At 40.7% G+C, this 26,624-nt stretch overlaps 1 protein-coding gene across 4 annotated transcripts in view; it reads right to left on the reverse strand.

The window, feature by feature from the left end:
* AUTS2 (activator of transcription and developmental regulator AUTS2) overlaps positions 1-26,624 on the reverse strand; it is a 1,206,381-nt gene that overhangs the window by 897,912 nt on the left and 281,845 nt on the right. The window lies entirely within an intron of this gene.

Consider the following 26,624-nt stretch of genomic DNA (forward strand, 5'->3'; position numbering starts at 1 on the left):
GCGGTGGTTACAAAGGTATCTAGGGTCACACCCAAAATATAGGCTAAATACTAAAGAGTGTTACTACTAAGTGGAAGAGGGATAGGAAAGTGGGATATGAGAAGACCTAAAACTAAGAAACATGGCTTTCAATTTTCCTGAATCCTTAATGCCATCACAAATATATAAATATATAAATATATATATATATATAAATCCTTTCTATTATTACTGGGTAGAAAACTAAACACAAGGATATGCATCAAAAGTGATTTCACTGCTCCCTGGGATAGTAGCTTTCTGTTTGATCTGGTGTTGGGTCCAGCACACAAAGACATTCCCCAAGGAAGGGCAATGTACTCATTTCCCATGTTGGTACATCAATTCTGTTTCAGAAAATGAGCACTAAGTGCATGCTCAATTCAAAAGAAATAGCACCCAACTGAATTTATCAGGTCCAGGTGGATGTGAGCCAGCAAGAAAGGAACTATCTATTCATATGATTAAAATGTTTCCTTAATGCATTATATTTTTTTACCACATGTTTCTCTAAGCATCCTTATTTCCATTTTCTTTGCAAAATGTAACAACAATATTACCACCAAGATCAACAGCAACTTTTTATTTATTCCTGTGTGTGGTTGGGGATGGGAAGGTGGGTAGGAAATGGGAAATCAATGTCCTTGAATGAGGAACTGTATCTGTAGAAACTACAGGTGAGCATTTCAGGCCACATAACCTGATAGAGTTCCGTGCCTCCAGGCAGCTCAGTTCACACCAATGTTCCAAAAGACCTGGGCTTTTAGTGTCCAGACACTGACATTATTCATGATGAGACATGGAGTAAGTCACTACAACTCTGAGACCACGTGCAAAATGGGCTCTCAGAACATCAAACAAACCACATACATGCAAATATCCTCTGCCCTGTGAGAAATAATGCACACACTAAGCAATAAAACGAAAATGTTTTGGCACTCAGTTATTTTGAAACTAGTGGATCTAATCCTCTTAACACAGAAAATCCCCCTCATGAAGCCTCACCACAGTTCCTCAGTTTCTGCAGTCCTCAATGCACTTAAATTTTTTTTTTTTTAATTTCTGGGGTACATAGTAGGCATATATATTTATGGCTTACATTAGATGTTTTGATACAAGCATGCAATGTGTAATAATCACATCAGGGTAAATGGGGTATCCATTACCTCAAACACGTATCTTTTGTATTCCAAACAATCCAATTATATTATTTTAGTTATTTTTAAATGAACAATTAAATTTACTATCTAAATGTACATTTAAAAATAAAACAAAACCAAAATAGAAATTTCCTTTTACTCATTTCTCCTTAAAATACTGCTCTTTTTCCTCCCTTTCACATCCAGTTTTCTCAAGGCAACTATTCTGCTGCTTCCAATATCCCAGCACTCCCAACTTTACATGCATGGTACTCCCTGATGTCTCTCCCCAAATCAGCCATGCTTATTAGTTTGAGACCTTGAGGCTTATTATGATCTGAATGTTTGTGTCTCCCCAGAATTTTTTTTTTTTTTTTTTTTTGAGACAGAGTTTGTTCTTGTTGCCCAGGTTGTAGTGCAACGGCACAACCTTGGCTCACTGCAACTTCCGCCTCCCCATTCAAGCGATTCCCTGCCTCAGCCTCCTGAGTAGCTGGGGTTACAGATGCCTGCCACCACACCCAGTTAATTTTTTTTTTTTGTAGTTTTAGTAGAGACGAGGTTTCACCATGTTGGCCAGGAGATGGGGGACTTTGGGAGTTGATTGGATCATGAGGGTGGAACCCTTGTGAAGGGGATTAGTGCTCCTATAAAGGGCCTAAGGGAGTCTGTTTGCACCTCTGCCACATGAGAACAGGCACCATCCATGAAGAACAAGCTCTCACCAGACACAGAATCTGCTGGTGCCTCAACCTTGGACTTCCCAGCCTCCAGAACTGTGAGAAATAAATGTTGCTTGTTTATAAGCAACCCAGTTTATGACATTTTGCTAATGTAGCCTGCACAAACTAACGCAGGCCTTTACACTGATTTGCCTTGGCCTCAAAAGGCCTCTCTTACACACTCCTCCCTTTCCTAGTTCAATGACTTTTAGCAGTGTTGCCCACTCAGGGAGACTTTTCTTGTAATACAAAGTACTCTATTCTCAGGCCTTCACTCATTCAACAACTATGTTTTGTGTGCCCAGTATACGCCAAGTACAAACGTAGCACTGACCTATGTTTAGGATGATAATGGTGTGGGGAAAAGTCACTACCCTCATACAGCCTAGAATTTACAGGACAAATACTAATCAAATCACACAAATATATCAAATATATGCAAACTAAGTTAACAGTGCTAAAGGATAGGTTATGGGTGCTAAAACTAAGGGAAATGATATAGTCCAGAGAGAGGGTTAGAGCTGAGAAAATGACTGCCATTTGACCTAGATCTGAAAGGCTGAACAGAGAGAAGAGCTTGTGCAAAGGCCTTGAGGCAGATGGGTGCATAATCTCTTGAAGGAATGTGAAAGAGGGCAGGGACTAAGTAGTTCATCTCAGTAACCCCAGTGCTTCACATAAGTGCTTCACATAAGCCAGGCAAATAATAGGTGGTCAATGTATTGGTCAATAAATACATAAATAAAGGAGTCAACTAGTTAAAACATCCAAACCTATAAAGCACAATACTGATTTTAAAATAGCCTAAGCTGTCTCTAATATACAGTGTAGCAAGCCAGAAAAGGTGATAGAAGCAGGAAACCAAGGAATCTAGTGTGCACTGCTGGTATACACGAAGGATCACAGCAAACAGCAAGAAATCCCAGAAAAGGGGAAAGGCCTTATCCTTAGAGCAAGAAGATATCAAAGATAACAGTCTACAAGGCAAATAAGTGGCTTCTGGCCTAACTTCCAGCTGCTAGCACTACAGACGATTAACCCTCTGCCATCGGAGAGGTAGCTCTCCCGAGGCAATGAGGATGTGGTGAAAAGTGTTTTAGGGGACAAGTCGAGATCAAAGCAAGCGCACATGGCCATTGATTTCACAGCCTTGCATGCTATGCCTAACACGTAGTAAATGTTCAATGAATGGCTGCTGAATTGAATTCCTGTGTCCAGCGTCCACAACTTCAGTCAGCTATGCCAGGCATCTGCTCAGCTCAAAAATGTTCCATGTTTAGTCTGACATGTAACCAAAATAGCTTCCATAAAAAGACACTCAGGAATAATGGCAACACTAGCAGAGGGAGCCAGGTGAGTTCCATCATGGGCTGCTTCTATATAATGTGATTAAATTGTACCACTTCTAAGTGTAATATAAAAACTCCCCATAGGGTATAAAACTCCTTTCTTTGTCACACAACCCACCTACTGCTCTGCATCATATGCATGTAGAGTATCAGATTAATAAATATATGATGCTTAATAACGTATCCACTGTGCTTTTAAAAAAATTATGCCATTCTCTTTGGAGACCAAATCTTTCATACTGAAGGTGCTTCCAAAGTATATTGAAAATTATGTGCAATTCCATACAAATGTGAATATTTATGAGAGTATGTTATAATTTTTCCAAATCCATTTTATTTTCATGTAGCATATTAATCAAGGAATTCTCACTGCACTGCAGAATAGCTACACAGAGCAAATGGACCCCATGCCGTGATATTAGCTTGTAAGAGACCTGCTGAAGTCTTAGCAGCAGTAGTACAATCATCTTAGCTCCAATTAATATTAAGATTTTCTACTCTGGGGGAGGGAAGAAGAGAAAGAGGATCAAACTGTGTCTAGAGGTGGTGGCTTAAGAGGTAAGAAGAAATGAAGAGTCTATAAAAACTTTCTATTATGTAACACGTTTATATTTTCAAAGACTAGAAATTATTTTTTTCAGAGGTAAATCTTTATTTATAAATTACTATATAGACTTTTTGGTACAAATCCTGAATAAACCAGACCCCTGTTTGTTCATTCCCTCTACAAACATGTACGACTGCTTACTATTTATAAAGTAAAACAACCATTTAATTTTTTCATTGACTGTCTTGGGGAAAAATGACAAAAAACTATCTATTATAAGCATTAAGAATCAAAGACAAAGACTGATTATAAAGTAATCATCTTATCAACAGTCACAAGAGTTGCGTACACGACTACACGCATGTGTAATTGTGTGTATATATACACCCACCAAAGCTCTCCTCCACCACCAACTAACCAGTAGCGCTAATTTAAGAACTTCCTTCAGGAAACCTGGGCAGTCTCCAGTATTGCTATAATATGGGGAAGGAAATTATCTGGTATATAAAAGAACTTTTTGGGATCAATGAATGGCAATTTTCAAAGGCCTGTTGATTCATTCGTCTACCATGATCTAGGATAGTGGTTCGCAAGAGAAACTGTCCGTCAGAACTACCTGAAGACTTTTTTGAAAATAAGATGATTGTACCTCATGTTTTGCAAGGAAAGCATTAGCAAATGAAGAAGAGTGGCAGAACATGCCACCCCAAAACATGCTATTTAGGCCTAAGGATTATTTTAAACTAAAGGCACTTGAAAAACAATAGATTCAAAAGAGACAGGAGAAAAGAAACATTATCACCAGAAACACCTGAGATGGGAGAAAACTCTCATGTGAAAGATGATCTCCCTATAGTAGGAAAGAAGAAATTTTCTCATTTCCAGAGATGGGGCGTCCAGACAGAAAAATTTGTACCAACAGATCGTATTAACTCTTATCTTCCTTTAGCCTCACCATTTATTTTAGTTACTTTTCCACAACTGCCACTCTGTTCAACCTACTAAATAAACATTCAACATTTGCCACTCCTTTGGGTCTTCAGTTTCCTGTGGGGGCTCCTATAGACATGTCCAAATCCACATGCTTTTCTTCTGTTAATCTATTTTACATCAATTTAATACTCAGGCTCAGCTAGAGACCCTAACAGGGTAAAGATAAAAAACTGCCTCCCCTACACAAGCACTAGGAAAGAAAGGCAGGAAGGCAGAAGGATAAAAAAGAAATCTGTAAAAAAAAAAAAAAAAAAAAAAAATGCTTTAAGGCATTCATTTGACAGTCATAAAAGAAGCAGGAAAGAAAGCAAGAAAGCCAGGGAGCCACCAACAGGAGGCTGGCTGAGCGGCAAAAAGATTTAGACGTATCGGCTGGCAATAGAGCGGGTAACTATACAAGCCATGCACAACAGATGTGAAGAGGTTTGGAGAATAGTTGAAATTATGTGATTTTTAGGTCACTGGTGATGGAGGGCAGGGTCACAGTAGCACATATGTGGAGAGGCTCAGAGACTGACAAAGGCAATTTCCTTCAACACCCAGTCTTCTTCAGAATAGGCGATCTTGCTCTTGACTTTCCCTTCTCCCAAATTACAATCTTCCACCAAAGGCCTCCTCACCGCTCTTGAATTTCAAAATGAGATGGTTCAGTGTTGTGCAAACTAAGGGAGAGTAACAAATTGCAGATGAAACACTATGTAAGCTGCAGGGCTCCATTTGCTGATTACAGATGAAGCCAGAGACAATAGAAAATGAGGGCACAATTTGTCTGCCTCGCATGAAGTGGGTTATAGAAAGTCTCCATCTGATTTTTCCAAGCAAACTAACCTGAGGGCAGTCCATCACTTACAAAGCATTTGTGGTATATGTGTCTGCATGTGCCCAACTGTGTGTATATGTGTGAGAGGGGCTTACAATTTAAACAGAGCCTCTTCGGTTAGTTATCTGATCTTAGTAGACCTTTAAGAAAATTGTTAAAGAAAATAGCAAAGAAGCCAGGAGAAAAAGAAAAAATTGCTTTGCCTGTCCCCATCAATGACATAATGGCTGTGCCCTGTCATTTTGGTCTGTCAAATCCCTTGCTGGTTTATTGTATACCATTTGTACTTGTTTTTGAATGGTTTTACAAACACTGATTCCACCAATAATGAGTCTCCAATGATAAGAAATGAAACATTAGAAAACTACCAACGCTAGATAGATATGTTCACAACAGTCCCCAACTTTGGACTTTTGAGCAAATGGACTTCATGAACAGATTTTCAGAGTCTAAACTTTTGAGAAAGTAGAGAAGACTACTATCTGTAGGAACGTACAAGGCATCCAGGATGGCATTCAAACATTAATCCCTAAGGTTCACATCTTTTAAAAACAAATATCAAAACACCTACTATGTGCATGCACATTGCCATCAGTTGGAAATATCTAAGAAAGAATTCCTAAACTCAGGCTGCTTATCCAGGGAAACAGGCAAATCAATGAACTATTATAGTAAAGTAGGTTAGAGGAGGAGCAAGTCAGGTGCTCTGTACTGCCATCTTTCACACCACATTAAAATTGCATCACTGTATTGGCATAAAGATAGAAAAACAGATCACAGGAACAGAATAGTCCAGAAAGAGACCCACACATATAACAACAACTGATTTTCAGGCAAAAGCTATTCTACAGAAAAATAAGTCTTTTAAACAAATGGTGATAGAATAGGTAATCACATGCAAAATTTTAATCCATACTTGAATCTGAATAGAAAAAACTAACACAAACCATATTATAAATCTGAATGTAAAACCTAAAACCATAAAACTTCTAAGAGAAAACTCTTATAATCTTGGGTTAAGCTAAGATTTCTTAGGTATGACACCAAAGGCATAATCCATAAAATAATAAACTGATACATTATACTTCATCAAGAATTAAAATTTTGCTCTTCAAAAGACACTGTCAAGAAAATAAAGTGACTATTCTATCAGTTACCAGGAGAGTAAAAAATACATTAACAGATAAGCCACAGAATGGAAAAATATTTTTTTAATGTGTATCTGATAAGTTCTGGATACAGAATATATTAATTTAATAAATTCTTGGGCCAGGCACGAAGGCTCACACCTGTAATCCCAGCACTTTGGGAGGCCAAGGCAGGCAGATTGCCTGAGTTCGGGAGTTCGAGACCAGCCTGGTCAACACAAAACTTAGCTAGGTGTGGTGGCAGGCGCCTGTAATCCCAGCTACTCGGGAGGCTGAGCAGGAGAATCACTTTAACCTAGGAGGCGGAGGCTGCAGTGAGCCGAGACTGCACCACTACACCCCAGCCTGGGCGACGGAGCAAGACTCCCATCTTAAAAAAAAAAAAAAAAAAAAAATTCTCAAAACTAAAAAAGGAAACAATCCAATTTTTTAAGTAAGCAAAAGATATTTTGCTAAAGAAGATATCTGGGGTTGGGTGTGGTGGCTCACGCCTGTAATTCCAGCACTTTGGGAGGCCAGGGTGCATGGATCACGAGATCAGAAGATCGAGACCATCCTGACTAACAGGGTGAAACCCTGTCTCTACTAAAAATACAAAAAAAATTAGCTGGGCATGATGGCACGTGCCTGTAATCCCAGCTACTTGGAGGCTGAGGCAGGAGAATCGCTTGAACCCAGGAGGTGGAGGTTACAGTGAGGCGAGATTGCATCACTGCACTCCAGCCTGGGTGCCAGAGTGAGACTCCATCTCAAAAAAAAAAAAAAAAAAAAAAAAAGACATCTGTCTGGAAGGTGAATTAATACATAAAATGATACTTAACATCAGTAGTCATCAGGGAAATACAACTTAAAACCACAATGAGATACCACTACATACATACAAAATGGCTGAAATAAAAGAGAATGAGCCTACCAAGGGTGGGCAAGGATGCAGAGGATGCTCATATGTACACTACTGGTGAGAATATGAAATAGCACAACCACTTTGGAAGACAGTTTGGTGGTTTCTTTAAAAGTTCTAAGTACATGGACCATGTGATCCAACCATTCTACTCCTAGGTACTTCCCCAAGAGAAATTAAAGTACATGTCTACATGAAGAGCTACATATGAATGCTCCTAGCAGATGTGCAATGTTTCTAAAACTGCAAACAACCCAAATGTACATCAATAGGTGAATGGATAAACAAACCGTGGTTGTAACCATTCAAAAGAGTACTACTCAGCAATAAAAAGAAATAAACTCCTGATACAGGTGACATGAATACATCTCAAAATAAGTATGCCAAGTGAAAGAAATTAGACAGAAAAGATTATATTCTGTATGATTCCATTTATATAAAATCCTAGGAAATATGAACTAATTGATAGCAACAGCAATCAGGCTAGTGGCTTCCTGGGAGAGATAGGAAGAAGGGATTATAAAGGGACATGAGGAAACTTTTGGGGTGATGAACATGTTTACTGTCTTGATTGTGGCAGTGGTTTCATGGGTATATACACATGTCAAAATTCATCAAATTATATATTGTTAATTTGTGCAGTTTACTGGAATGTAAATAATACCTCCATAAAGCTGGTTTTTAAAAAACGGGAGCCCTTGCCATCATGCACAACTGGCATATAATCTTTCCTAACAACTAGATTACATTCAGTGTTCATTAAAAGAAACTCATCTTTTAGAATCGTAAAACCAAGGGACGACCACACTCTGGGAGGATTGGCTTTAGGCCATAAAGTAGCCATGAAATTTCCACTGGAGACAACTCAGTTGTGAACATGAATGTCTTGACTGAGGAGCACTGTCTGGCCTTCACCTGATTTTCAGTGACAAGGTAGCAAGGTAGAGTTCGTATTGTATCTTTTTTTTTTTTTTCCACTTTTAACAGGCAGTTCTCAATTATTATTCAGAGCCTAACCTTTTGTAAAGTTTTCTTATCTTTCTATCTTGTAGCCTGATTACTGTTTGGCCACTTTCCCTCCCATGAACACGTGAGCCAATAAGCAAAGAAAGAAAACATAAATTTTACTGCTCCTAAATGTAAAAGAATTGAGGCAATTTATTAAAACATACTTAAGGTACACAATGATACACATATGGAATCTAAATAAAGATGAGAGGGACAAGGTTTAAAAAAATAGATCGGGTACAGATAAATTCAATATATAAAAAGCACCTGTCAATGGTGCAGTGCCACTGTTAAAGGTGAGAAGAGAACAAAACAAAAACACAAAGCTAGACACTGAGAAGCTCTCCTAAACCCAGCTATGGAATGAGGTCACGACTATCAGTTTAAGTGAGATTTTTGCACACTCTGTGAATTGAAAACATCCCAGCAGTCTCCCATTCCCACAGATAATTGAGAGTTGGCTGCTGTTAGACCTTAACACGCTCAAAGTAGTTGAGTCCCTGGCAACCAGATGCTATTGCTTAAAACAGTTTAGGCTCTCAGCCCTGAAGGATTCCTAAAATTGGATTACAGTCCCTTCAGATAATCTGAGAAATACAGCATGACGAAAAGGAAACCTTAAAAAAAAATTAACTCCTCTATAATAACAACATTCTGAAAGTTGAGCACAGCATGACTGAGGCAGAAAATCTCATCAGTGAAGGCTTAGGGCAATGACGTACACAAAGGGTGAGTCCAAAAAGGCAAAAAGAACCATACAACGGAAGATAGTGTAATGGCAGCCAGAAGAGAAATTAGCACCATACAATTCTCAGGCCTCCCCAAAGGCAGAAGCCTGGTTTGCTAACTGAAGGAAGACAAGCAGAACACTCAAATTTCGATTGCTTTTCCTCCCACTCAAATCTAATCCACTAAAGTAACACACACACACATTTGAGAGGATGTGTAATTCTAATGATACTTGCTTTAATTAGACATTATTCTTGCTACATGTAATATGTTCTTTTTAAAAAAAAAATCTGACTAGATATTTTTCCAAAGAAGACATGTAAATAGTCAACAAGTACATGAAAACATGCTCAACATCATTAGTCATCTGGGATATGCAAATCAAAACCACAATGAGATGTCATCTTGCACCTGTTAGGATGGGTATTATCAAAAAGACAAGAGGTACTTGTCAGAGAGGGTGTGGAAAAATGGGAGCCACTGCACACTGTTGATGGTAAAGTTGAAACAACCATTACTCATTTTTTGATTATGCACTGTATGCAAAAGATATGAAAAGAATTAATGTACTTATTACATTGTATTAAAATATTGGTAACTAGATCTTCCTGGTAATACTCAGAATTACCTCCATAAGGACAACAGCTATGACTTCATCATGCCAGAATTCCTAGCAGACAACAGAGTAGAGGACACACAGTAACCTGTTTACAAAAGAATGAATTAGAACTGGACCTGGTAGTGCATGCCTACAGTCCCAGCTACTTGGGAGACTGAGGCTAGACAACTGCTTGAGCCCAGGAGTTTGAGAACCCTAGGCAACATAGCAAGAGCCCATTTCTAAAAATGAAAACTTAAAGGAGAATGAACTTGTGAAATTAGGATGCCCTGAATGTCCTCTCATTCTGAAGCCGTTGGGCCATGCTATGAATTGTACTACTCCATCTCTCTTCCCCTCTCAGACTTCCACACAAGACTTTCAAACACATTATCTAATTATTTCTGTTATAGTTTATTTGTCCCCTCCAAAACTCATGTTGAAATATCCCCAATGGCTGGGCGCGGTGGCTCACGCCTGTAATCCTAGCACTTTGGGAGGCCGAGGCGGGTGGATTGCTTGAGCTCAGGAGTTCGAGATCAGCCTGGGCAATACAGTAAAACCCCGTCTCTACTAAAACACAAAAAATTAGCCAGGCATGGAGGTGTAGCCCCAGCTACTTGGGAGGCTGAGGCAGGAGAATCACTTGAACCTGGGAGGTAGAGAGGTTGCAGGGTTGCAGTGAGCCGAGATCACACCACTGCACTCCAGCCTGGGTGACAGAGAGAGACTCTGTCTCCAAAAATAATAATAATAGTAATAATAATAATAAATATATATACACACACCCACATATATATATATCCCCAATTTTGGAGGTGGGGCCTAAGAGGAGTTATTTGGGTCATGGGATTGGAGCCTTCATGAATAGATTAATGCCCTCCCTCACGTCTAACTCTAATAGATCTAAGAGAGGTTCTCACTCTGTTGGTTCCCACACGAGCTGGTTGTTAAAAAGAGCCTGGTACCTCCCCCCATCCTCTTGCTTCCTCTCTCATCATGTGACCTCTGCACACACTGACCCCTTTGCCATCCATCATGAGTGGAAGCCGCATGAGAACTCCACCATAAGCCACGCAGGTGCCAGCACCATTCTTCTTGTACAGTCTGCAGAACCATGAGTGAAATAACCTCTTTTCCTTATAAATTACTAGCCTCTGGTATTCCTTTTTCTTGTTTTTATTTTTACTTTTTTGTAGAGACAAGGTCTTGTTATGTTTCTCAGGTTGGTCTCTAACTCTGGCTCAAGCGACCTTCCTGCCTTGGCCTCCCCAAGTGCTGGGATTACAGGCATGAGGCACCGCACCTAGCCCCAGGTATTCCTTTGTAGCAACACAAAAACAGATTAAGACACATTCCCACATCCACATGCCGGATAAACCATTACTATTCCCCTATATGCTAAAGAGGGATGAACAGATGCCTAGAAATAACATAAATCGCCTTATTAACCCCAAGAGGAAAAAAAAATGAAAAGAGGCTGATGAAAAAAATGTTAGCTCTAAACATCTTTTTCATGGCTTGGTATCAAGGCCAAATTATCATTTACTGGGTCTCAGTACCTCACTATTGACAGAAAAATCAAAAGTGGTTGCAGATATTCCACAGAAGAACCCTGATTAGCCAGTGAAAACCTATTTAGATCTTCAAATTGATCCAGATTAGTAATAAGGCACATACTTTCCTTTTCTTCCCTAAAAATGTTTCCATTTCTTCTCTTCCCCAGGTATTCACATACTATCACACCTTCACTTTAAGTATACAATGTCTTTAGAAGTATTCAGCAACTAGCTCACTGATTCTATTGTAGTTACTGTAAGTGATACATGTTAAATGATTAATTCTCTGTCCTGGAGGAGGCCTTCTAGCTTCCCTTTGGCAACCTTCTCTGAGTTTCCACTACCTTTTTTTGTTTTGTTTTGTTTTGTTTTGAGATGAAGTCTTGCTCTATTGCCCAGGCTGGAGTGCAATGGCACGATCTCAGCTCACTGCAACCTCCACCTCCCGGGTTCAAGTGATTCTCCTGTCTCAGCCTCCCGTGTAGCTGGGATTACAGGCATACACCACCATGCCCAGCTAATTTTTTGTATTTTTTAGTAGAGACGGGGTTTCACCATGTCGGCCATGCTGGTCTCAAACTCCTGACCTCAAGTGATCCACCCACCTCAGCTTCCCAAAGTGCTGGGATTACACCTGGCCCCAGGAAGACCATCAATAAGTATGTCTAGCTCTGGCTTTTAAGATGTCAAATCTGGCTGTGCACGGTGGCTCATGCCTTTAATCCCAACACTTTGGGAGGCCAAGGCAGGTAGCCTGGCTTAAGCCCAGGAGTTCAAGACCAGCCTGGGCAACAGAGTGAGACCCAGTCTCTAGAAAATATTTTTTAAATTAGCTAGTTATGGTGGCATGCGCCTGTAGTCCCAGCCACTCAGGAGGCTAAGGTAGGAGGACTGACTGAGACTGCAGTGAGCCATGATCATACCAATGCATTCTAGCCTCAGTGACAGAACGAGACCCTGTCTCTCTCTCTCTCTCTCACACACACACACACACACACACACACACACACACACACACAAAGAAGTCAAATCTACATTAACAAGCAGCAGAGAACATCTTGATATGTGACTTTGGTTAAGGTTGATTGCATTGTCCTAGAGGCAGGGGTGGTGGCCAGAAGTAAGAACTACTTCCCAGAGCGGCCCATTTAGGAAAAGAAAATGACATGAAGGGTGGGGAAGAGAGAGACATTCTGTCCACTCAGCAGACAAGAAACAATTTTGTGAAAGGCAATTTAAAGTTTAGGGCTATTCAGTGGCAGAAAAAGCAACTTCTGGCAAAATCTGTGTTATGTGGCTCTGAATATAAATGCAGTTTTACACAGCATATCAGGAAGTGTGTGTATAAATATATATGTGAGACAGTCCCTTTATGACTCAAGTTTTCCAAGAGGTTTTGTCATGTTTCTGGAGAACTATGGAATAATTACTACTAAAGGACTAATTCTGTAACTTTCTTCCAACTTTCCAGAAACTGTTGTCAACTTCCCAATGAAGATGTGCAGGCATTCCTTCTCTTACGGGGCAGTGACATAGAGAATCAACATGAACAAATGCATATATGCCTATTAGTACTCCACGAACAATTGCTACATCCTTTCTCAACCTAATTTTGATTGGCTTCTCAAGGGCAGAGACCAATCTACCTCAATACTTATAAATGTGGGGTCCTCCTCTTAGGTTCCTTCAACCTCTCTAATACTACCATCCTGGGAGGCTATTTAGCACACAGAAAATGATCAACAGATGTAACTTAGAATTCATTATTTCAGTGGAGGGCTTGCCTCCAGAGCACATTTTCCAGCCTTTCAAGTATCTCTGTGAGACTTATCTTATGTATATGTACTCTTCAAGCTCTCTTGTCCTAACTAGGTTTTGATTTGACAACTAGAAATAATTTACTGAAAGGTCAGACCATTTCCAAATATAAAGCAAGGACTAATTTATCTTTTTCATAATCATTAATGTCTGCACAACTCAGCATTGGGAAAAGTTTACAGTATCTTTTAAAATGATCACCTCATTGAATTCTCTAATAGCTCTCTAAGCAGGCAACATCACTTTTATTTTATACATGAGGAAACTAAGGCTTGGTAAACAAGTGACTTTCCAAAGTGAGACAATCGGCAACTGGCAACACACCCAGAGTCCCTTGGCTCTAATTCTGCTTCCATTGCCTAACACCACGTCATTACACATTTATTTCTAAGTGCCAAGATTATGGTCTTTTGTTGGAAGAAAATTTTAAATTACAGTTTAGTATTGTCTCATTATAAAAATCCTTCTCTGCACCTCCACTTCCCCACCAAAGTGTAATTAGGGAAAGGCTATGCCTCCTAAGTCAAATAGCTGAACTCCTTCTGAAAAATTCACATTGTCAATAAAAACCTAGACAGAAAATAAAAGCTTTGGCTTTTCTGTAAAATTGACAACCTTCATCGTTTTATTTCAGAGGTGAAAAGTGGCAGGGAATGACACCTTTCTGACCTTAAAAAAATAAGAAGCTGTAAATATACTCCAGACCCTGAATTCCATATGTTCTGCCTATGTGACTCAATAAATATTAATGAATAATGATGAAAGCTATAAATACTCGCAGAAACAAAAAGTAGAAACTCCTGTTCAGCACATATTGCAAATACCCTATCACTATATGAGAAACATATATAGGTTTCATGGAAAGTATTCCAAGTCTTAGAGCTTGTTCACACAGCTATGACTCTGTACTTGCCCTCCCTCTCTTTCAGTCTTCACCCCCAGTCTTCCATTTCAGGATTTATCCAGACATAATTTTCTTTCCCTTAGCATCATACAGGTAAAAATAAAACAGAAATGATCCTGCAGGTTTACAGAGACACAGAAAAGTGGTTAAGATGTACCCACTGACCTGAGACACAGACCAAATAAACTCCTCAAGCTATATCTGCAGTGAGAATAAATTAGACCCTACAATTATGGTTGAGGCAAGAAAAGAGACTGTCCTTTCAGTTGGCTCCTACATTGACTTAAAAGATGAAAGGGAATGTCAGTTTGCACAAGGGAATCAGATGCTGTGAGGCAATTAGGTCATGCAAAGATATCCAGATTTTTACCTAGTTTCTTGAACAAGCCACAGGCTTGTCTCTACGCCAGAGCTTCCTATAGATAGATTTAGTGATGTTTAGGTACTTATTGGTTCTATCAGATTTGATAATGGAATCAATCTCTCCTTTCAGAAGCTCTGGGTTAATGGCAAAGTTTATTAAACTGCAGGCAGTCATTCAGAAAAGATCAATAGAGACATGATTACAGGGTAACCAGAGGATTAAACATGAGATTTATCACAAAATTAAACTGAATTAAATGTTCTCTGATAGCACTTGAAATGCTGTCGATACTTTTAACTCATAATCTATGCTTTCTGTGTTTATCTAATAGGCAATAGGGATGTCTGATTTGAGAAAATGACTGCTATATAAAAACATAAGCCACATAGATTTGCTGAAAGCACTAAGAATGATTTCTGAAAATGTCCTCTCATTTTTAAGAAGCTGCATTTTAGTTTATCTATAAGAGCTGCCCACAATGAGCTCAGCAGAGTTTTGAGTTACTAAGTACATAACTCATTTTGTCCACGTCTAAAGCATGCCTATACGTTCTCACAGGTATCTACCTTAGAAACTGTGCCCACAGATGACACACTTTAAACAATTTCCTTCCATGCTCTCACAAAGAAGCATGTGTTATGACATTGGCTGCTGGTCCCATAAGGAAGTGGGCTGGAGGATGTCATGTGGATGTAGGGAAATCAACCGTTCCCCATCCCAGAAGGATTTATTGATGTCACCACAGGCTCAGAAAATTATATTCAAAAAGGTGAAATCCCCATCACAGCCTATGAAAACCACTCACTAAACAAACTGGCAACCGCGTATATACTTGTAATGGGTAAAGGGGTAAATACACATGGCAGCTGTTAAAACTGACATCAATACCACAGTGAGAGACAACAGCTCTGCAGGACCTGAAATGATAAAGGCCAGGCCTGCTGTGTGAGGTTGGGAGGGTGTGTGCATGAGTGGATCGGTTAGTCGGGAAATCAGTTTGGGAGCAAAAATTGAGCCTGCGGTTTAAACTGGGCCTTGGATGGCAGCGTGTTTGAGGGAGACTTTCCTTTTTCCCATGTCCAGTTTCTATCTTGTTGCTAGCATACTTCATCCCAAAGATGACATCGGCCCTGCTCTGATGACCAGCAGACTCTGGTGATTTCAACAGCAATCCAATATGACAGCTGTTTTGTCAAGAGGGAGAAAAGCCGGGTTGGAAACAAGATGCTGACGCTGGTACTACCCTGCAGTTTTATTCCCTCATCAGCATACTGATTTACACAGAGCAATCAGTTTTCTTCTCAGCAGTTACCTAACCTTACAGCACCATTGAGTACCATGGAGAGTCCCAAATATTTCTCAGTTCTTTGGGAATAAGAATATCTTCCTGCCTGCTTAAAAAAAAAAAAAAAAAAAAAAAAAAAGGAACGGTACGCTCCACCCCAAAGCTGAGGCTGCTCTGAAGTACACAAAGCAAGCTCCTTTAAAGAGCTTATCAGTTGCTTAGATTACTTCCTACCATAGAAGCTTCATTCCAAGAAAACAGACCGCTTCACTGCTGTCCATACTCTTTACTGGTGACGGTTACATCTGAGTCTGAGAACTGGCTTTCCCACTTTCTGGTTTTATGAACATGAACAAATGCCTTGGCCCTTATAAACCTTCATTTCTTCTCCTGGAGTACAGGAATAAAAAGTTTAATGAAGTTTGTGGAAAGTGCTTGGGATATTTCCTGGTATAGAAAGTAAATGAATTATAAATAAATGATGTGAGGAATTCCTCTTCCTGACTGATACAATCATACCAGTCATTAAAAAGGGAAACTGTCAGTCATTCTAAAAGGTTACATGGTGGGATCTATTCTCCATATATCCTCAAGACTGTGTTTACTGAGTGTCATTGAATGTGCCAAGCAACATACTGGCTATTTTATTTATAATACCTCATTTAATTACCACAATACCCTGTGAAGCTTCAGTTTTCTCATATATAAAATGGAGCAAATAACATCACCTAATTTATAAAGTAGCTATTAGGATTAAATTAGTTAATGTAATGCCTACAATCTATTAGGAATTCAGTCCAAGTTAATTATTTTTATTACTATTAATTAGCATTTCCAAGGTCACATAGCTATGAAAAGACAATACCAGGACTCAACACAGACCTGCGTGGCTCTAGCATTCATGTCCTCATTCATGTGAACAGAACTGAAAGCAGAAGCCTAGAATATGTGATCTGACCATGACCCGGGACTTACAGCGTACCTTGGGGTTGCATGTTACCGTACTTCTCTATTCCGTTTTTGTTTTTATTTTTAAGATGGCTGTATTACTTGGCCTATTTTTTTTACTTTTTAAACAAATTCTTTACTTATTTCTTACATTGAGATAGGGTCTCATCAAGTTGACCAGGCTGGTCACAAACCCCTGAGCTCAAGCAATCCTCTTACCTCAGTCTCCCAAAGTGCTGGGATTACAGACATGAGCCAGCACGCCCAGCCTATCACTTGGTCTTTTTTTTTCTTTTTTTCTTTTTTGAGACAGAGTTTTGCTCTTGTCACCCAGGCTAGAGTGCAGGGGCCTGATTTCAGCTCACTACAACTTCCGCCTCCTGGTTTCGAGCGGTTCTCCTGCCTCAGCCCCCCAAGTAGCTGGGATTACAGGCATGTGCCACCACGCCCAGCTAATTTTTGTATTTTTAGTAGAAACGAGGTTTTACCATGTTGGCCCGGCTGGTCTAGAACTCCTGATCTCATGTGATCCACCCGCCTCGGCCTCCCAAAGTGTTGGGATGACAGGTGTGAGCCACTGCGCCTGGCCCACTTGGGCTATTTAACCTGAGAAATAATGCAAAGAAAGTACAATTTGCTCCTTGAAATACTAGCACCACATAAAGTTCCAGCATTTCTTCCTAAATCTGCCTTCTGTAATTTATGAGACACGCAAATAAGAGAAAGTTCCGAGATAAGGCCATGGAGGGAGGCATTTCCTATCACCATATGGAAAGATGGAAACTTTAAGAAAGTCTGGCATGGGAAGAGAGCAATACCTTGTACTCTTGATAGATCCAAAATTAAAAGGACCACCATGTTAATTGCTCCCAGAGACAGGCAAAAAGAAGGCCTGAAAAAGCATCTACTGCTGATTCTATCATAAATCTCTTTTCAACTGCTTTACCCCTGCTGGCTTTCCAAATGAGACATCTGTCCATTTCCAAAAACAAAATAAATGCATACAAAAATAGTTACTAGGTGCAGCTCAACATGAAAGTATTACCTACAAGGCCTCCTGCCAAAGCCTAACCATTTAAAAAAAAAAAAAAAGTGAGTTTATTGGACTCTTTTAGGGAACACCTCAATGTAAAGTCAAAAATCTTCCTGCACAAGGCTTAAGGCTTAATGGAACAGGGAAAGATGGGGAAAAAGGAGAGGAAAAACACTCTCCTTCCCAGCTGAGCACTGACACATACAGTACCGTTTGGGAGGCAACTTTATGTGCTCTTACTAGTAGATTAATGAATGTAATTACCTAGCATTGTGGCTGTGAATGCTGCAAAAACTATAATTTATAGAGTGCTGTAAAGTTCTAATGTGTTTTTATGTCCATAAGCTGCTTAACCATAATCTAATGCATTTGTACAAGAACAGCCTAAGTGGCTCTCAGCTCAACAGTGAACACAAGTGTCTGAACCTTGGCGATTCTACTCATACGTCTTTATAATCCAACCTCGTGTGGTAGGCATCTGAGGGAAACAGCTGCTGAATTATACAAATAATTCTGGAGACAGTGACAATGCTCTCTGCCTCTCTCACCATAAGCAGAGCTTCTGGCTGACAGAGGGCTGCAGGCTTTAATTAAATGGTTCTGTACACATGTTTGGTGGTTACTTTTTCTTTTACCACCATTGTTACCACCCTCTCCTCTACTTCATCTACCCTCATCCAGGCTCCTCAGAGGTGGGAGGGAGAGAGGAAGGAAGTGATAAGAAGAGTACAAGGAGAAAACAAATTATCTATCTGAAAATATCTTACCTGACTTCCTGCTTGGAAAAGGCTCAAAATGTCTAAATTCTCCTCTTTTTCTGCCATTATATTTGCAAGGAAAGGCAAGTACAGCTAAACAATTCTGACACCTGAGGCAAATTATCCTTTGAGATTGCCTTAGTCAGGGGTCTGAAGCATCTCATACGATTCTCTGGATAGATAATTATGATGACGAGGAGGAGGATGGTGGTGTTCATCGTGACAGTGAATGCTAATGAAGAGCTTACTACCTGCCAGAATCACATGCCCACCACAATCCTGTAAGCAGGTACTATTAACAATCCATTTTCCCAGCTGTGTGATATGGTTTGGTTTTGTGTCCCCATCAAAATCTCATGTTGAATTGTAATCCTCAATGTTGGGAGTAAGGCCTGGTGAGAGGTGACTGGATCATGGGGGCGGATATCCCCCTTGCTGTTCTCATGATACTGAGTGAGCTCTCACGAGATCTGGTTGTTTAAAAGTGTGTGGCACCCCACCCCTACTTTCTTCTTCCTGCCCCGGCCATGTAAGATATGCCTGCTTCCCCTTCACCTTCCACCATGAATGAAGGTTTCCTAAAGCCTCCCCAGCCATGCTTCCTGTACAGCCTGCAGAACCACGAGACAATTAAACCTCTTTTCTTTATAAGTTACCCAGTCTCAGTTAGTTCTTTATAGCAGTGCGAGAATGGACTAATAGACTAGGCAACATGGGGAAACCCCATCTCTCTAAAAGATTAAAAGGCTAGCCAAGTGTGGTGGTACACGCCTGTGGTCCCAGCTACTCAAGATGGTAGAACTGTCTAAGCCTGGGAAGTCAAGGCTGCAGTGATCTATGATCACACCACTGCACTCCAGCCTAAGTGACAGGGTAAGACCTTGTCTCAAAAATAATAAAAATCAATGTTTCACAGGAAAGGACGCCCGTGATTCACAGTGGCGAGGCAGGTGTTTGAATCAGCTTTTTGTACCAGAGCCTATGCTACACTCACTAGGTAAGTTATTTAACATTTTCCTCATCTGTAACATAGGGATGATAATAGTATTTACCTCATAGGATTTTTGTGAGAATTTAATAAGTTAATATATATAACATGCTTAGAAGAGTGTCAAGATCTAGGAAATGCTCAGTCCACTGTGGCCATCATTACAATTAGTACTCTAGGAATAAGCAAAATATATTGTTGGTGAGGAAATACGCAGCTACAGAAACTGCCTACATTTTCTGGAGGCAAACATTCAAAATCTCAGGCTGGGCACAGTGGCTCACGCCTGTAATCTCAACACTTTGGGAGGCTGAGGTGGGTGGATGACTTGAGCCCAGGAGTTCAGGACCAGTCTGGGCAACATGGCAAAACCACGTCTCAAAAGAAAAAAAAAAAAAATAGCTGGGCCTGGTGGCACACACCTGTAGTCCCAGTGACTTGGGAGGATGAAGTGGGAGGACGACTTGAGCCCAGGATAGAGGGAGGCTGCAGTGAGCTGAGATCGTGCTACTGCACTCCAGCCTGGGCGACAGAGCAAGACTCTGTCTCAAACACACACACACACACACACACACACACACACACACTGAAAGTCTCAAATATCTGTAACTGAGAGTTCCAGAGATTTATCCTGGAACACAATAATACCAAATACCTGATAAAGCAGCAGCATCGGAGTAAAAGGACAAGCCCCAATCTGCATCTCAAAGCACAACAGCGAGTGAACAGCTCTCCCACCCTAAGGTGGTATCCCAAAGGACCCTCAGCTGTACACACAGAAAGAGCCACAGCAATAGCAATCCCTACTTCCTCTTTTCAACAGCAGGACACCCTATCTTAAGAGTGACTGTTTGAGTATAGAAACACAGTGGCATTACATCAGTGGCTATGCAGAGATGAAAGCCAGCTCTAAGACACACACTCAGGGTAAATTAGTATCATGGCTAATACATAATTGATGCTCTTCCTAGTTAAAAATGTACTGCTCTCCAGCATTCACAGGATGAGAGATGTGATTTGGATTCAATTAAAAGCTCTATCCTGTCCAAGGAAAGAAATTCTGCCTCTCAGAGAGAGTCACGTGTCTTCTTCTTTACCTCTTATAAGCCAGATTGACCTCTGGAAGCCTCAAGAACCATCCCTTTTCACTGGGGCCGCTTAGGCAGTAGCTAGACATCTCTCTCCTGCAGGAGAGTGAAAGGGAGGTACCACTCTCAAGAGAGACAATGAAACAAGGAGGCATTTTCCACCTCCTCCAAGATTAGCTTTGACCCTGGATGTGAGCACTGGTTCTTGTCATTTAGTCTAAAAGAAAAGGTGTGGGGGTAAATAAACCATTTCCTGAACAAAAATGTTGCAGTCATAAAACAGCTGCAGTAAAATTGGACATAATAAGGCTTTGGGATGTGGCCAGTCCTTCCCCTCCCTGCTCCCTCCACCTTACGGTTGGTTCTCCTACTACAAACCACTGTTGTCCAGCAGACTTCAAGACTCACTTCCTCCTTAGCAGTTCTGGTCATGCAGAAAATGTCCACATATTGCCTACCTCCTCATCCTACCTGCCACCACGCTCCTCTTTGCCTTTCTATTCTGCTGTGGAATTAGGATTAGGATCCCAACCTGTCTCCCTCACATTCTCTCTTTACACACATGCCCCCACCCTCTACCCCAGCCCACTGTGCCACGCAGGCACCTATGGCATAGCCACTTCTATCTTGTGACTCCTCCTAGGAAGCTCCACGGCTCCCTGCTGCTGGCACCAAAAGATGGTACTAACTGTATCTTCCCCACGGCCTGTCATGACCCTCTGGTGATGTCCTGCACACAACTCCTTCTCCACCACGTGCCTCAGGGATGATTTCTCTCTCCCAAGCGCCCCTCTAGCACTTTCTGTCTACACCAGTGGTCTGTAGGATGTTCCACTGAGGGGTAAGACTGCATTAAAGCGTCTATTTAAATGTGTTTTTCTCCTAAGCGAATTACCACAGTAACAGGAAAACCAAATACTGCATGTTCTCACCTGTAAGTGGGAACTAAACACTGGGTACTCTTAGAAATAAAGATGGCAACAAAAGACACTGGGGACTATCAGAAGTGGGAGGGAGGAAGCAAGAGTTGAAAAACTGCCAGGTACTATGCTTAGTACCTGGGTGACAGGGTCATTCACACCCCAAGCCTCAGCATCACCCAATGCACTCAGGTAACACCACTGCATGTGTATCCCTTGAATCTAAAATAAAAGTTTAAGTAAATAAATAAATATGCATCTCATTCTTTATTACTTTCTAATTCTGTGTGCTTTCTATGTGTTAGTACAGTAGTATAAACATAAAACTTTAAAATGAGGCGCTTACTCTAAGTGATTTGTCCAACTGGGGTTCACAATCAAAAAAGTTCGAAGACTTTTGGTTTAGACTAGGCACAGGGAAGCAAGCTTCCTGGTGGCAGAAGCCTTTTCATACACTTCTTTAAATACTCAAAGCTCTTAACACTCAAAATGGTCACTAACTGATTCATTGATAGAGTAACTAGACATTATAAATCACGGCCTATATACCCAAGGAGGTAGAAAAGGATGCTCTGTGAAACCAAATCCTAGTATTTGGCAAATAGGTAAATCATTAAGTTGCAAAAAATAAACCACATTTAGAACAAGTGTCAGGGGATCATTTCGGGGGACATAATGAAGACTTCAGAGGGGCCATGGACCTCCAGGTAACAAGTGCCAAGTTAATCAGTGGGCAACCAACAAACACATCATCTATTATGTGATCTGGCCCATAGACTTCGCTCAACAAAACATCAGAGATTTGCCTATCTGAATAGGATACTGTATTTAAACGGAAAAGCAAGGGAAGATGTGATAATACCTGCTCACCAACACGTTTTTCTAATTAGGGAAGTTCAAAGTTAACACAGCCCTGTGAATACTACTAGGTCAATGTACTGGAAAAGGGTCTAAATCCTTATGACAATTCCTGTAGTAAAAGTTGCATCCAATTCCAGATCAATCAGGTGGCTTATGCAGTTATCATTATCGCTACTCCTAGGATACAAACCCTCTGAGGAAAAGACTGTCTCACACCTATCAAATATCCCACAGCACCAAGTCTGGTCCTTGGTAGTTACTCAGTAGAAATTTGTTATATGAACACTGAAAAAATATATATTTTATACATTATGTGTGTATATATATATGTTATATAAACATATATATTTTGTTTTTGTTTTTGAGACAGAGTCTCGCTTTGTCACCTAGGCTGGAGTGCAGTGGCGCAGTCTCATCTCACTGCAACCTCTGCCTCCCAGGTTCAAGCAATTCTTCTGCCTCAGTCTCCTGAGTAGCTGGGACTACAGGCGCACGCCACCATGCCCAGCCAATTTTTGTATTTTTAGTACAGACGGGGTTTCACCATATTGGCCAGGCTGGTCTTGAACTCCTGACCTCGTGATCCGCCCACCTCAGCCTCCCAAAGTGCTGATGATTACAACTGTGAGCCACCGTACCCAGCCAAACACTGATTTTTTTTTTTTTTTTTTGAGATGGAATCTCTCTCTGTCACCCAGGCTGGAATGCAGTGGCACGATCTCGGCTCACTGCAACCTCCACCTCCCGGGTTCAAGCGATTCTCCTGCCTCAGCCTCCAGAGTAGCTGGGACTAGAGGCACGTGCCACCACGCCCAGCTGATTTTTTGTATTTTTAGTAGAGACAGCGTTTCACTGTGTTAGCCAGGATAGTCTCGAACTCCTGACCTCAGCTGATCTGCCCGCCTCAGCCTCCCAGAGATACATTCTATATGCTAAAGAGACTCTCTTTTGCTAATCAAGTGGTTATCATCTGCTAATACTTTGAGGTGAAAAGATAAATGTTCAGGATTTATAAGTTCAGAGAAGTAGCTTAACAGAGTGTAGTGCTTCACAGATCTGTCTGGCTGTGGAATCAGACTGACTTCAGGTTGCTGTCATGGCTCTGCAGCATAGGAGCTGGGAAATTTAGTAACCTTACTTGGTAGTTCTCAACCGTGATTGGTATGGTTGAGGAACTTTGAAAAACCACCTGTAGAGATTTGAATTTAGTTGCTGTTGGTTGGGGCTCAGGCTTTTTTTAATTTAATTTAATTTTTTGCATCCCGGAGTTACCAGCCAGGGTTGAGAATGCTAGCTTATCTCAGAACCTCAATATTCTCATTTATAAGGTGAGAGAATGTATGAGATTGTAGTGAGATCTAGGCAGATGAACACAGCACTTGGCCAGTCAATCTGAGTGACTGTTATTGTGAAGCACCCTTACTGATTCTTTGTTGAGATTGGAAGCAGACTGGCATTCATTTCTTAAGCTGGGAACCTGTGCTGATTTGTTAGAAATGCTGCGAAGAATAGAAACAATTATCTGTCCTAAGGGAATGACTTGGATCTCATTAGAATACCATGCCCAACTTCTTGCCTCCCAGGGAGAGTGTGTCAGAGAGTAGCTGGAATTACACCTGCTTTATGTATGAAGATTATCCCTGGAATAGATACATCTTTGAGGAAGAAGTTGATTTATTCATTTGTGTAATGTTTATTGATACTTAATACCTATCAGCACTTCTAGACCATGGCCTGGAGGAATCCATAGATTGGTAATTGGATGGAAAAGTAAATATAAATTAAAATACAGAAGAACAAGTGTTTTGTTAAGGATAATGGAAACTTTAAAGGTAAGTAGAAGATAGCCAAGCAGAGAGGGCTGGATGGGCTATGGAAGAAGGGATTATTACTGGCAGAGGAAGTTGCAGTTTTAAAGAGACTTAGAGGCTGGACACAGTGGCTCATGCCTGTAATCTCAGCAATTTGGGAGACCAGGGCAGGAGGATCACATGAGCCCAGGAGTTTAAGAGCAGCTTTGGCAACATAGTGAGACCCTGTGTCAAAAAAACAAACAAACGAACAATAAAAAGACAAGAGACGTGAAGACACACTTGGCATGACTGGGAAACTTAAGTAGTTTAGCATGTCTGGAGTATACTTACTCCAGAGTTGGGAGGGGGTCCAGAAGATGGTGATAAGAAATGAGGTTAGAACCATAAGCAGGGTCCCAGTCATGGAAGGCCTTATTTGGAGATTGAAATTGATTACCGAATAGCCATTGAGCATTGTAAGCAGGGAAGTGACATGCTTTAGACTTGCACTTTGGAGATGTCACAATCCTACAACAGGCTGAAAGGCTGGAAACATGGAGGCCACTTGGGGTGTTGTTAATGGAAGTCCAGATGAGGAGGTCTGAATTAAGGTAGTAGCAGTGTAGTCACAGTGAGGTGGTCTCTACTAAAAATACAAAAATTAGCAGGATGTGGTGGCAGGTGCCTGTAATCCCAGCTACTTGGGAGGCTGAGGCAGGAGAACCACTTGAACCTGGGAGGCGAAGGTTGCAGTGAGCTGAGATCACACCATTGCATTCCAGCCAGAGTGATGAAGTGAGACTCTGTCTCAAAAAAAAAAGAAAAAGAAAAAGAATATAGGCTATGTCAAGTGCCACCTCAAATGTGAAAGTCAAATTCATGGTCCTCATCTGAGCGGGCATGGAAGTTTCTTTGCTACTTTAATAGCAGTTTTAACTGCACCTTCTACAAGTTCTACTTCCTATCAGCCACTGTGGTGGCTGCAATGGACCACAGGATGCTAATCTGCCACATGCAAGGAAAAAAAAAGGGAGGCCTACTTTCTCAGGAGATGCCAAATCAGAAAAAGAAAAATGACTTGTATAATTGGGGAGAAAAAAAGGCAAAAATGTTAAAGCCTCTTAAGATGCTGTTGTAGATACTCTAGCACCCCAAATACATTAGAAACTAAACAAAGAAACACTGTTTTAATTTCAGCACTTAGAATAGATTCAGGTTCACATTCAGGCACAACACTTGACACTGATATATTAAGGACATATCCAACATGACAAGAAAGGAAGGAGGAGGAAAAAAACATATCAGCAAGTTACAGATAAAAGGTGGAAAGGCACAATGGATTGATGTTCTAACCTTTCCTACTTTTGAAGCCTGAGCTTCAAATAAGGAAAATAAGAGATTATTCATGCTTTCCTCAGTTGAAAACAAGGGGAGGGCATCAGGCCCAGCATATGTCTCTGCTGTGCTTCCTTATCTATTAAGTTCAGAGCCAGCTTCACGGGTGTGTGACCTGTGCAATCGCTTAGGGTCCTGCACTCGGAAGGGCTCGGCACTTGGCTTAATGCTCTATAATCTTATCTTTGAACTTTGTTTTGTAAGTTAAGTCGGATAAGACAGTGGAACATGTCCATGAGTAGAAAAAATACACACAACAGGCGCGACTGAATCCCTAGCTGCCCCATTCACACAGTCTGTATGCCCCAGTAACACAGAATTCCAGTGAGCCGGCAATACATGACAGTTTAGTAAAAATCAGAGGACAGCAGTCCCCCTTATCTGCAGTTTCACAATTTCAGTCACCCATAGTCAATTACAATCTGAAAATATTAAATGAAAAATTCCAGAAATAAACAACTCATAAGTTTTAAATTTTGAGGCATTATGAATAGCATGAGACCCTGTGCTGTCCTGCTCTGTCTCACCCACACATGAATCATCCCTTTGTCCGGCATGTCCACGCTATAGATGCTACTCATCCATTAGTCACTTAGTAGCCATCTCAGTTATCAGATCAACAGATCACAAAAACGGTGAGTACAGTAAGATATTTTGAGAGAGAGACCACATTCACATAGCTTTTAGTAGTATGGTTAATAACTGTTGTTTTACTTTTAGTTGTTGTTGTTAAATCTCTGTTATTGTAGTTAGCTCTCTTACTGTCCCTAATTAAACTTACCACAGCCACGCATGTATAGGAAAAAGCATAGTATATATAGGATCCAGTACTATCTGTGGTTTCCAGCATCCACTAGGGGTCTTGGAATGTATTCCCCATGGATAAAACGGGGACTACCCTATAAGTGTGTTATGGTTATGACGAAGCCAGAGACAAC

This window comes from Chlorocebus sabaeus, chromosome 28 (genome assembly GCF_047675955.1).
Source record: "Chlorocebus sabaeus isolate Y175 chromosome 28, mChlSab1.0.hap1, whole genome shotgun sequence".
Taxonomy (NCBI): Eukaryota; Metazoa; Chordata; class Mammalia; order Primates; family Cercopithecidae; genus Chlorocebus; species Chlorocebus sabaeus.